Source organism: Struthio camelus, chromosome 17, assembly GCF_040807025.1.
Source record: "Struthio camelus isolate bStrCam1 chromosome 17, bStrCam1.hap1, whole genome shotgun sequence".
Taxonomy (NCBI): domain Eukaryota; kingdom Metazoa; phylum Chordata; class Aves; order Struthioniformes; family Struthionidae; genus Struthio; species Struthio camelus.
The window spans coordinates 12,581,420-12,593,865 of NC_090958.1; the positions used below are offsets into that span (position 1 = coordinate 12,581,420).

Below are 12,446 nucleotides of genomic sequence, written 5' to 3' on the forward strand. Positions count from 1 at the left end.
TGGAAAGATGCAATTGACACAGAGGAAAAATGTTCTAGCTTTTTTCCAAAAAAGCAGCAGTTGGAAACCTACAATCAGCAATCGAGTTTCTGCTTTCATTGACACCTGGGTGAATTTAGACCTGCGCTGCTCTCAGTAGCTGTTACTCCAGATGCATGTGTGGGCAAGAACGTGAAGGACGGATGAGGAGCTTGCACTTGGGCAAGATAAATGGGAAGATCAGATCTTTTTTCTGAGTTGTGGATTTAGCAATAAATGATAGCAATTTCCCCTTTGTATAAGCAACAGTAGGGAGAAAAAAAACCAAAACAAAACCTTTGCCTCATTTCCTGTTGTGTTTTGAGGTTTCTTACCAACACTGAAAACCACAGTTCATTACGGGAAGTTTTAGTGGTCTGTATCTGTCAGTGTTTTAAATCAGTATCTGGCATCAGCGAATGAGACACTTTTCCCTTGAAGTAGGAGGGGGAATTTCACTCTTTTGTGTGTGTTTTTTTGAGAAATTGAGAATTTGAGAAATTTGAGAAATTGTGTATTCACGTTTCTTGTCAAGTTTCTCATTTATAAGCATTGTGAAAAGCTATAATAACAAAATCAAGAATGTTTCAAACTGTTTTCCTTCAAGATAGATGAATAACACACTTCACCATTAACCTGGCTGCTTGTTATGGGTTTGGGAGTGTGGCAGTCGCTGATCTGTTGTCAGCCCAGCTTTATATCATGTGCTCTTTGCAGAGACATTAGTTTTCAGCAATGCAGTTGTTCTGAAGAGAGTTATGAACTTGAGATGCTGGCAAATTTTTATGAAGCTATTAGGTTTGATTTTTAAATCCATCTAGGAGGTTGGGATGACATTGTGTGAGGTGCTATACAAATAAATGGGTAGCAACAGCACCTACCCAAAATACATTGTAGTCTAGAGGATCTAACCGGTAAATAAGATACAATTTGTTTAGGTGAGTGAAAACTTCTTGAGAATTAATGGAATGTGCTTTCCCAGACAATTAAGCACATGTTAATTGTTTACCTTTAGTTTGCTCTCTTCACACACTACATTGCAGTGCTTCTGCATGTGTTTTGGAAAAAATGGATTTCAGTTTGAAGGATGTAACTAGGTCTGCAAGGGCCAGAGGAAGTGCTACCTCTCCCAGCAGGGTGCAAGCCCCAGCACTGAATCCTGTCTTTTTCACTACCTCGTTCTGTGACTTGAAAGAACGCTGTTAGCCTTTATTCCTTAGCTGCCAGTCTTCAAAAGCAATAGGATTTGTGGTATTAATCTGATTTTATGAAGTACTCTGAGATCCTTGGAGTTCAAGGATAATAACTAAACAATACTACAGAACAGGCACAACAAAGGCAGCGATCCTACAAGCTTCCCTGAACTGCCGTCTCTCTCATCAGCATGAATGTTCCTCTCCGGGCAGCCATTCTTCATGCAAAGCTAAGCCTCTCTCCGAGGCCGTTATGAGAGGTTTGCACTGCGCGGAAACTTGTTTCTATGGCATTAGCCATAAGAACTGGCACTCTATCAACTTACTGCACAGAGCTAGCAAAAGCCAGCCAGCAGCAGTAGTTTGGACCAACACTGGCTGGATCTGAGAGGAGAACATCCTAGCCATCCTAGCAATCCTCTGGCCATCCTATTCAGAGGTTTGCTGAAAAGACTGTCCCTTTTGTTTAATTTGTGCATGGGCCATGCAGATGTGGAGGTCTCCATTTGTTAATATGTCACTTGCTAGTATTTCCTACTTTGCAGGATTTCTCAGCTCTGTCAGCCAAATCTGGCCATGATATTGATGGCTATGTGGCTAGCATGTCTCTAACGTGGGTGTAGAAATGGATTGCATTTGTCTCCTGGGTTGCTTCAGCTTATTGTGCAAACTGCAGAGTGGAAGGCCAACTTTACATTGCCTAATTCAGCTGAAAAGATACAAGCCTCTAACAGCCACAGGGGAATTGTGCAAAAAAAGGATACATTTCAAGGTGGATGGAGTAGAAATAGGTAATAGGCCTGGGGTCCTGCAAAAGTGGTTATCACTGGCTCCAGCTGCCCCGGCCTCAGTTCCTATGGCATGATATTACCACAAGAGAGTTCAGGCAAGGAAATGGGAACAGAGGAAACGGGGGAAGGCAGAACATATCTCTGAGCTTGACAACTTCAACACCTCTCCTCTCATGCATGCATATGCTTCTATTTTTCCAAAATCCTTCTACTGAAGTCGGAGTTGTTAGTCTCTATAAAAATCACAAAAATAGAGTCAGTGTCAGCCCGGATTAGTGCCACTTGATCCAATGGACTTGCACCTACTTTAAAAAGTAAATAAAGATTAATTTGTTCTATCCTTATTCGTTGCATAGGGACAGCAGAGCTAAGCCAACATGCATAAATTAGACCTCTTCCCCAGCCTGAGGTGAACAGAAGTGTGACTGCTGCTTTGTAATACAATATGGGTAAACCCATGTTTTGGAGAAAAAAAAAACCTCAACTCTTCATTACATCTGTATTTAGCATTTAAGTGTTTAAGCAGGGAGGGTTATTATGGCAGCTTAAGCCTGGCTGGCCCTCTTTATTTCCAAACAGTTTATTCCAATTTGCCTGCCACAAAAGGAGGCATAGGAGTTTCCAAGATTTGCAGCTAATTTTCTCATAGGAATAAGGAGCACCCCACAGACAATCTCTGGTTCACCCCCGAGACTTGTGCAGCTGTGATACTCTGTAGTTTTGATAAATTTTCGAATAGCAGATATAGCAGTCATCAATATACAATTGACAGTTCTTTGCAGTTATATTGTCTTACTTCTCACTTCAGACACGGTGTAGGATAAAAACTGTCCCTGGGTCGAAGCCTGCAGAAATAAAGAACTTCTAGATGTTATCCAAAGATCATGGAAGTGAGTGTTGTCTCTCAATATTTTTAGTGGACTTTGGATCCAACCTTGTGCAAATATAGTGACATTAAGAAGCTGCTATATGTGTTTTGCTGTTTCTTCCAATGTTACTAGCAGTCCCGCTCCCCAGGCAACCATGGGGAGAAAACCTGTGTCTGTGCCTGAATCCAGTGTCAACGCAACCCTTTGGATTAGCAGGCAGAGCGTGTTATGGAGCAAGATGGCTTCGCTGCTGTCTTTCCCCTCTCTATGGAAACTGCGTGCGCCCCCTCGGGAATGCACTCCGGCTCTGCTGGCCCGGGCCTTAGGTTAAGTGTTTTAAAATAAGGGAGGCATAAAACAAATGATCTGAGTGTTTCAGTGCACCTCCGAGATCCATTAATTTGGTGGTGTAGCGAGAACTGTACTTCAGCGTCCTCCCACCTCTACCAGCCGCTCACAGAAAGGATTAGCAGGGGATTTAATTAATAAGCATTGTGGGTTTTTTTGTTTTTTCATGGTTTTTTTTCAAGGACAGCATGTGCTACCTGGGCATTGTCCTGTGTGGCATTCAGGCTTAGACCTCCTTGCCTGGGCCTATGGAAAGCCAGGCTGAGCCCTATTTAACCATGGCATGTGAATGTTTGAGTAAATGGTCTAACAATTTTCTTTCCTCTCCTAAAAGGGATGTGGCCATCAGTATAGATAAGTAAGACAACAGGCTTTAGGGAGGAGGAGGAGGAGAAAGTCACACTTTCAACCTCATGCTGCCCAGGATATTTTGCTTTGCTTTACAAGGGAATGATGCAAAATCATGAAGTGTTACACACCCCTTGAAAATGCAATGAACTAAAGAGTCCCACAAGTTTTTCAGTAGAAACTTGTAACGTCCTTGGATTTTGTGCCAGATAACATGTTGCTATGCCACGCGCTGCCAAGGAATCTAAGTACTTGGAGTGCAGGGACACTAAAGATGCCACACAGAAGGCTCTGCATGCTTGCTGTGTTTTTCCATAGCAACAAATACGCCTGATTACAGCACATTCATATGCTCTATATAATGAGTATCCCATAGGAAATTTATAACCGTGCATCCTGCATCGTAATTAGAAATCAGACCCGGGCAACTGAAATGAATTCCCTAGGCGTAGGATGTCAGATGCATTCTGTGATGAGAGGGTGGTGGGGAGCAGAGGGAGGAGAGGAGAGGGGAGGAAAAACAGGCAGCTCCGCTAAACGTACTGATTAGAATATGTGGGTACAACGTTTGTTTCTGAACTTTGCAGCTAATTCTGAAATATTTGTGCTGTCCCTCTTGGCAGCGTTTGTGTGTGTGTGTGTACGACTGGGGAGACGTGGTTTTGAGATTTTTTTTCTTTTTCCTTTTTTTTTTTTTCCACATTTTTCTAGCCTAATTTCTCTTCTGCTCCCCTCTGGTGGGGAGAAATTGAAACCAGTAGCATTTAGACTTCAGTTTCATAGGCAAAGCATATTCTCCTCTGGGGTTTCTGCTGTGGCTTGGTCCAATTGTTACTGATGTATCACTTATGATATTCTTAACTACTTCAGACAAATTCAGCGGCTCTCTAATGAAAAACTAAAATACACGGGCATACATTCAACCGGGCAAATTTAATAAAGAGTTTTATTCACCTGACAAATCTAATCAATTTTCACCAAATAAGGCAACATTCAGCCTCAAGGCTAGGAGTTCACTGTGTATGCAGTGTATATTTCTTTCCAGGTTCAAAAGACTCATATTTTGTGGCTGGTGCTGAGTTCAAAATGAAATGTTACAGACAGGTCAAAAGCTGGTTTTTAGCATGGTAATTGTGTTAGTTATTCCTATGGTTCATTCAGCAATGATATCTATTAAGGTATCTACTTATATTTGCCATCAGTACCACATTAAGGTTATTTCTTATATGAAGAGATCCTTCTGGATTCAGATAATGAAATTATCTTTCTTCTCAATCAACCAGTTTCGCTTCAGTTTATGGACAAACGCTACCCTTACCTACAGTCTGATATGAGTCAACAGGTTGTCGGTATGTCTCTGAGGACAGAATTTGGTCCCTGTCATTATGTACACCCTCAAAGGGGAGACACAAGTTTATACTATATCTATACTGCATGTACAGCTATACTAGTTTAATATTTATTATGTCTTTCTACATCATCTTTTCTATAATTTGAGTCTTTCTACTCAAATCATCTGGCATGGTACTAAGAAGAAATGTTCTGAGCCCTTGGCAAGTTCACAGTCAGAGGCGGCCTGGGAATCATGCAGAGGAGAGTTTCCATGCTGAGGTTTATCATGTTACATCACCTGCTGTTGCAAGGCTGTGTGGGAGTGAATCAGGTGCCCAAACGTAGGTGTCTAGTGACATTTTAGATGCCCTAGAGTATTTGAGACATGTCAATGTAGTTGGCATCGAGGACACAGGAGACCCGTGTCTCAATACCCATGTTCAAATGGCAATAGATGCTTGTCAGGAACTCTAACTGTTCCCTTGTATATAGTATAGTTATACGTATTTAACAAATGGGCTAATTTAATTTCTGGGAGACTAAGCTGACTTTAGGCATGGTAATTTATATTTCAATGAATTTATTTAGGATGGGCTTACAAAAGTGCACAAGGCTTCTAGTTCTGCCTTTCCATATTAAAAAAAAAGTCAAACTTCATCCTGCCAAACTGAATTGTATTATCCCTATGTAGTGACTCTAAGTGATGCTGTTATAGCATTGTAGAAGTATAATGTTTCAGATCATTACTGACAAACAATGCACAGTATTTTTGTGCGTGTACAAAGAAATTGCTGAGACTTGCTTCATCTCAATTTTTCTCACTGAGCCACAAATCAAGTTTGGACTTGAGGCATGCAGAGGGCAGCCTTAATACAACCTTTGATATGACAGAAAGACAGCTGTGGCCACTTCACTTACTTCATGAGTGCTTGAGTGCACACACAACTCACTTGCATGTTGCTGTCAATTACAAGCCTGGAGGATTCAGAGCTGGAGATCAGGAAGGAAAATTTGGCCCCAGCATGGCCCTCAATGAGGTTAGCATCTTGGGAGTGACTGATTCACACGCCTGGGTAACGTGAAAGAAAGAAATGCTGGATTTCTAGGACTGACATCACAAATACTCTGGTAAACTAACAATACATTTCATTTACTATCTACCGGGTCTTTTAACTCACACTCACTTTGCTATTAAACCAGTCCTTTCACAGTACACACATTGCTTCATACTACATTCTGTACTTTGGAATAAGCAAAAATAAAGTAAGCCTTTTTTTTCCTCTCCTTTTCAGGCCCCCTTGGCATCCATTCTGCCAGTCTCGTGGTTCTGCTGCATTAATGGAAAACATCTAAGATGCTCTATGAATTAAGTGGCCAAAACTCTCTGTTGCAACCTTCAGATTAAGTGCTGCTCATAAAATCTCCAAGGTAAGGCAGCTGGGCAATAGTCTGTAAGCCAGCCCAAATTCATAGTGGGCACTTGCTGGGCACCAAGTGGCAGAGTCCAAACTCTTCAGCTGCAGAAGTCCCTGTTTCTCAGGGCATGCTCCTGCCTGCTCTGTCTGCTCTGAAGAACTGTTATTCTGTCACTGGAGGGGACACTGCAGCATTTCCTCTGTTATTTGTCCCAGCTGTTTATCTGCTTCCCCCCAAAAGTGGCCAAGTCAGGTAGACGTGAGTTTCCATCTGGAGCAGACATTGCAGAAAGCACTGTTGTCTTATTTGGTACAGGGTTTAACAGAATGATTTTTAGACTTCTTTTCATGTTTCTGTTTGCTTAGAGATCCTCAGGGCAGTGGACAGGTTTGTAAATGGCTGTCATGTGGAGGGGAAGAGTAATTTTCACCTTGCTGCGTGGGGCAGCAAGCTCCCGACTGCTTGACACTGAATCTTGCTGTGATTTATTGCAGCAAAGAGTAGTCAGCTCTGAAAGTTCCTCTTCCTATAATCTTACGAGGCTTCAAGAGAATTTATTTGTTTTCGGGGGATTTTCTTGATCATGGACAATGAAATGGCCATTCCTTTCAGCTGGCACTCTTCCTGACGTTGTCCAAGCAGTGACTGGGATGGGTCCCCAGGGGCTTTTCCACATTTGTGCTGCAATGTGATCTGTTGCTGAACTTGAAGTGACCTAGGGATTATCGTTCTAAGCATTCCCCAGGCTAGGTTTTCCTTCAGGAGTCAGGTGTTCTTCTTCTCAATAAAGCAAGGATAAGGAAGAGTGTTAAAATGGCATCGTGAGTTAGTTTAAGGCTACTGTATTGACAGACCGTATCCTCTCATACTTACTGCAACGCTTACTGGGGCAGCAGAACAGATTTTTAAACCGTCTACACATGAAACAAATTTGGTGTAGCAAGAATAGATCAGAGTAGGAAAAGAGAAATGAGTCAGGAGGAGGGGATGGGAAATAGACTGATGTATCTTTGGAGGGAGGAAAAGGAATGTGTAAAACAGACATAGGAACAGTAGATCAAAGTAGCCCAGCAGGAAGAGGAGAAAGAGCAAACTAGTTATTGCATGAACAAAAATAACATCGTGGATGAGACATGAAGGGAGTGACAGGAGGAAAGGAACAGAGATTGAGAGTAAAAAGAAACATTTTTCTCTCCGAACAGAATAGGAGTAATAAAGGATAGGAGTGGGAGGTGAAAGGGAATTAGATGAAGAGGAAGAAGGCTGGAAATAAAGACATACTAAAATGGTGTCTGTATGACCCCAGGGGAAGAGCAGCAGCTAGGAGATGTGTCTTGAAATTCACTTTGGGTAGCACATCATGAGCTCAGCTCAGACAGGAGCTCTTTGCTTTGGGGGAAAAAGAGTCTATTTCTGTGTTAACATAGGGGTGATGTTTATGTGGGCAGGAGCTGTAGGAGCGAGTGCTTGGCTGGAGTTCTGGAAGAGGGAGGTGGGACTCAGCGTAGAGAGAAAGAGTCCAGGGAAGCACAACCAAGCTGCTGTGGTTCAGTGAACCAGGCTGTGTGTGATGATATTTCCCTTAAATCCCTACCTTGTGATTAGTTTGCTCTGAGGGAAGCCTAAACATCGGTAGCTTGCACCGGAGCACCGGCTGGCTGCACAACTTCCCTCCCGGGATGCACCTGGAGAGCCCAGATGTCTGCCCTTCTGCAGACAGGGTCATGGGAATCAGAGCAATTGAGATGTGGAAAATAATACTAGAAAAATACCTTGTAGAGAGAGTAAATGAACTTACCTCTCTACTCCTTCGCCTGTTACCTACTCAGGGAGGGAAAATTCTGTTTTGAGGGAGAGTTATTGTGCTTAGCTGTGAAGCTCTTTCTGGTGTGGGCAAGCAGCTGCCCAAAGTCTCCTTCAAGAGGAGGCAGAAGGCAGGTGTGTTCTGCAGTGATAGGATAGGGTAGAAGAACATGAACAGGAAGAAAGAAGCATGTGTTTGCATGGTGACTTGCCCTTCAAAGGACGTCTTCGATCTTCTCAGTGTGGCTGGGCCTGTTGAAGGCTTGATATGTGTTTGTGCAAAGCCTTTTTAACCCTCCCTTCATTGTGGACCCTACTATTCCTTTGTTTTGTTGCAGGAACCTCTGGGGAGAATGGGAACCAGTGTGCATCCCCCCAGCCGCCAAGGCCTCCCAGCTGCATTTGCAGTTTCTGGCTCTCTCGCTGTTCAGGACCAGCATGAGGAGCTCAGGGACCGCAGCAGCTGTTCCCCTGCAATTTGCTTCCATTACCTCGACGAGTTTCAGATCCAGTCACTGGCTGCCCTCCTCTGCTCACTGCTCAGGACAGCCAGAGGTGTAGCTGGCATCCTGCCATCATTCGCTGAGCAAACAACACTCACTCCAAATGCACTGCTGATGAAGCATATTAAAAAGACTATCTACCAGTATTTACTTTCCATATAACACCTGTTTTTCACACCCTTGCTTTGTTTTTTAAGTTCACCTATTTGTTTGGTGAGTTTCACAAAACAGGAAAAAAATATTACACTGTATTTGCCTCTGGGTATGAGGTTTTTGTCTCCTGGGTGAAACTTGGCCAAACCCATTACCTGTTTGCATTGCTTGTGTGCTGGTGATTGTCATTTCCACTGAACACTTTCTCACTAAGTTAGGAACACGCAGATGGGTGTAACATTTTTGACACTGATACAGTTTTCCAGGTGTCCATAGTAGCGTCCATCTCCTATGAGTGCAGTAAGTCTTTGACTCGTTCAGTCACATTTGGGTCACAAATCCCATTCTACAGTCTCAGTTTTGGTATAAAGAAGAATAGGAAAAGACTTGTGGGGAGCTGATCACAAATATGAATATATCATTCCAGCTTCAAACTGTATCTGCCACTAAGCTGCCTCGAGCTGTAGCAACTTGAAAGTTGTGAGCTTAGTGTTCATGTTGAGGCATTCTCACATTTAACAGAGTTTGAGCTGAGGCAGACACCTCCTTTGAATGGCACAGTTTGCCTGTGGCCAGGGCTTCTACGTGGCAACAAGTACCGGCTCAGCGTGAGCAAAGACTTGCGTGGACTGTGCAATAAGGATAAGCCTGATGAGCCTTCACTGAAGTTTTTATACATACTCAATTCTAGTTGGTTGCTGCCTGCCTTTTCCTGCCTCTGGCTGTCTGTTTGGGGTGTCCTAAACCTACGCTTTTGGCAGCTGGAGCAGTTTTTCTTCATGTTGCCTGTCTCTTGTGGGCTCATGGGGTAGATGTGTCCCTTTCACTATCCTTGGTACCCATTGCTCTGCAGAACAGCTTGGTACCTCCACATTTGGAACTAGCTTTGTTAGTTTTTTGGCTCTAATAATGTTCATTTGAAGCTCTAATGGATAGCCACACAGATAACATATTAATTTATTAGTTCGGCTCAACTGGGCTGCAGGATGAAAAAAGATTGCGGAAGACTTTTAATAAAATTCAAAGGGATTTTATAGGTCTCAAGCCACTTTTAAAATGCAAAAGAAAATCAAGTGTATTACTTTGTTAACCCACATAATTCTATCCTGCCTAATGAGGTCTGGAGCTAATCTCCAGCAGTCTACCCTGGGATCAGAATTATTGGAGCAGGTAAACACTGCTAAGTACCGCATTGCATCTTTGAGTTTTGGTTGCATTGTCACTGTGACTTTCTGTTCCTTCCCTCTTGTGCACTTTTCATAAAGCTCAGCATAGAGACCATCATGTAAAAATAAAGAGCTGGCTTCATGTAGCAACTTGCATGCCTCTCGCCTCTCCGCTGCTAGCGTTTAGACCTAACGTCAAAGAAAAGATGATGTGTTGGCCTAGGGGGAGATTGCACTTCCTCATTTTCAGATTACTTCTCCAAAGGGGTGTAGAGAGATGAACCTGTGAGGGTACACTAGCTGTGACACTTGCACTACAAGGTCAGTTTAGGCAATGTATTTCTTTTATGCACCAACTTAACACCTCTTACTTAGTTTTCCAGAATTTGTTTTGTTCAGGGTTGATTTTTGGAAGGAGTGGTATTTAAAAATAGGAAAGAAATGAACTGTTTAATCCATTCCAGGCAAGATCTTCTAACCTAAATGTGGAAGGAATGTTTATTTTTGTCTACTATTTTTTGCTGGTACATAGACAATCAATTCAGCTTGACACAGTCAGTGCCAAAGAGGACAGAAAGTACAGGCTAAGACTACAAATTACTATACACTGGTAACCCCACTTGATTCAGTGCAGTTACACTAATCTGCACCATCTCAAAACCTGTTTCCCATTTGAGAAGCCATAATAAACTTTGTCTCTGTCAGTAGTATTTCAGCTCAGATCTTGCCATTAAAAACAAACAAAGCATTAAAAAAGTCAGTCTTGTTAATGGTATCCCTAGCTGCTCTTGGAATTCTCCCCACCCCATATAGGTTATGCTGAAGCTCGTTTTGGACTGAGTTAAAAACAAGGTAATCGAACCCCAGTTCTTAGAATGCCTTGGAGAAACTTATCTTCATTTCCAGAAAACTGTACAGTTTCGCTGTAGACTTCACTTTGCTAGTTTCACAATGTGTATGTGACATAACCAGCAAGAGAGCAAAACCTGATGAGTTTAGAGTTCATTATTACACTTACTAATTTAATACAGCAGCACTTGTATGTCCTGTATTCAGGGCAAGTTTTGATAAGATTTTCAAGAACGATGACAATATTAACATTTTTTCCAACTGTGTAAGCAATGGTTGTTGCAGTCATCAGCAAAGCACAGTCACATGTGTGTTTTGGAAGCCAGAGAGAGTTCTGTTGAACCAGGTGACCTAGCAATTTACTTTGGTTCCATTATTCAGTGATTACAGTGTGATCTGGGGAATATTAGCCATAGCCAAAGCAGAGGAGGTTGAGGTGACCACTTACCAGGAAAATGTAGCTTTCAGGGTGTAATCTGTTTACAAGCATTTAATTGCAGTAAATGAGCCAGACAGAAGGTGAGGAAGATCTGAAACACAGAGGAATAATAAATTGACTCACGTTTATTTAAGCATTTATATCTTCTGAAGCTGGGCTAAACCTATGAACACATGGGGTTTAAGAAATATTTGCAAAGCCCCTTGTCTTCTTCTGCTTTTTCCTTATACTTTAATGCCAAATCCTCTACCCCCTTCTGGTGCGGTCTATGCACTTCTCCTACACCATTTTCTTTGCTTAGAATATTCTCTCCTGTGACCTCTGCTGTACAGTTTCCCCCCATCCTCTTCTTTCTGTCTCAGTGAGATTCACTCTTTTAAGCTGACTTATCTGCTCCTACCTGTCTTTGAATTTGAATGTAGAATATCTGAATAGCTGAATGTGTAAATTGGAATATATCACTTCAAACCAACTGAAAACAGTGTTTTTCAGGAGAGTTCAATTAATTAAACAAACACCAAATCCAAATTAATTTTGAGTCAAGATGAAGCCTTCTTCTTGACATAAAATGGATTATTTTGATGAGTTTTCCTGTTCATAAATCCATATTTAACATTAAGCTACATTCTAAACTCATTTTTTTCTTGCAAAATGTCAACATTTTCATTTTGAAAAATGTTGAAACCAAATATTCTGACATTTTAGAAAATCTATCTCTTCCCATACCAACTTTTGTTCCAAAAGCCTATCATTAATTTGCTATTTATAAAAAATAACATCAATGGTGGTTTTGAGCCTGTTTCTTGCAACCCAGCCTGGTACAGAGTGGCTACTCATCTCCTCCTTTTGGTTAGATTGCTCATGTAATTACAAGTCCAGTAGCTCCATAACATTGCACCTTAAACCAGAAGTCCAGGTGCTACTGAACTAGCTGCTTCAGGGACGTGGTAAGTGTGAGAAGTGGCGCTACTGCATGCTTGCTTAAGTCTTGCATACAGTAACTGCTGTGGGTGGGGTTGAGCCTTATCAGGCTGGGTTGGCTTCCCTGTAATTATTTTCAGATAACTATAGAAACAGCTTAGCATATATGTGACAGAAAGGCTGAGCAGAAAGTTGTTCAGTGTGAGGGCCTTGAGGGTGTTAATAGGCCCTAATGGCCCTGATCAGCCTCATCTGGGATCCCCACTCTGCCTGGGCCCAGGAGCCCATTTCAGCCCA

At 42.2% G+C, this 12,446-nt stretch overlaps 1 long non-coding RNA gene across 6 annotated transcripts in view; it reads left to right on the top strand.

Moving 5' to 3' along the window:
- The window catches only part of LOC138061381 (uncharacterized), a 95,302-nt gene extending 83,469 nt beyond the window's left edge, over nucleotides 1-11,833 (top strand). For all 6 annotated transcript variants that reach the window (XR_011135090.1, XR_011135092.1, XR_011135093.1 and 3 more), the window contains 2 exons: nucleotides 6,192-6,327; nucleotides 8,457-11,833. This is a non-coding gene — a long non-coding RNA (uncharacterized lncRNA). The remainder of the gene's footprint in view (nucleotides 1-6,191; nucleotides 6,328-8,456) is intronic.
- Nucleotides 11,834-12,446: the final 613 nt, after the last annotated feature.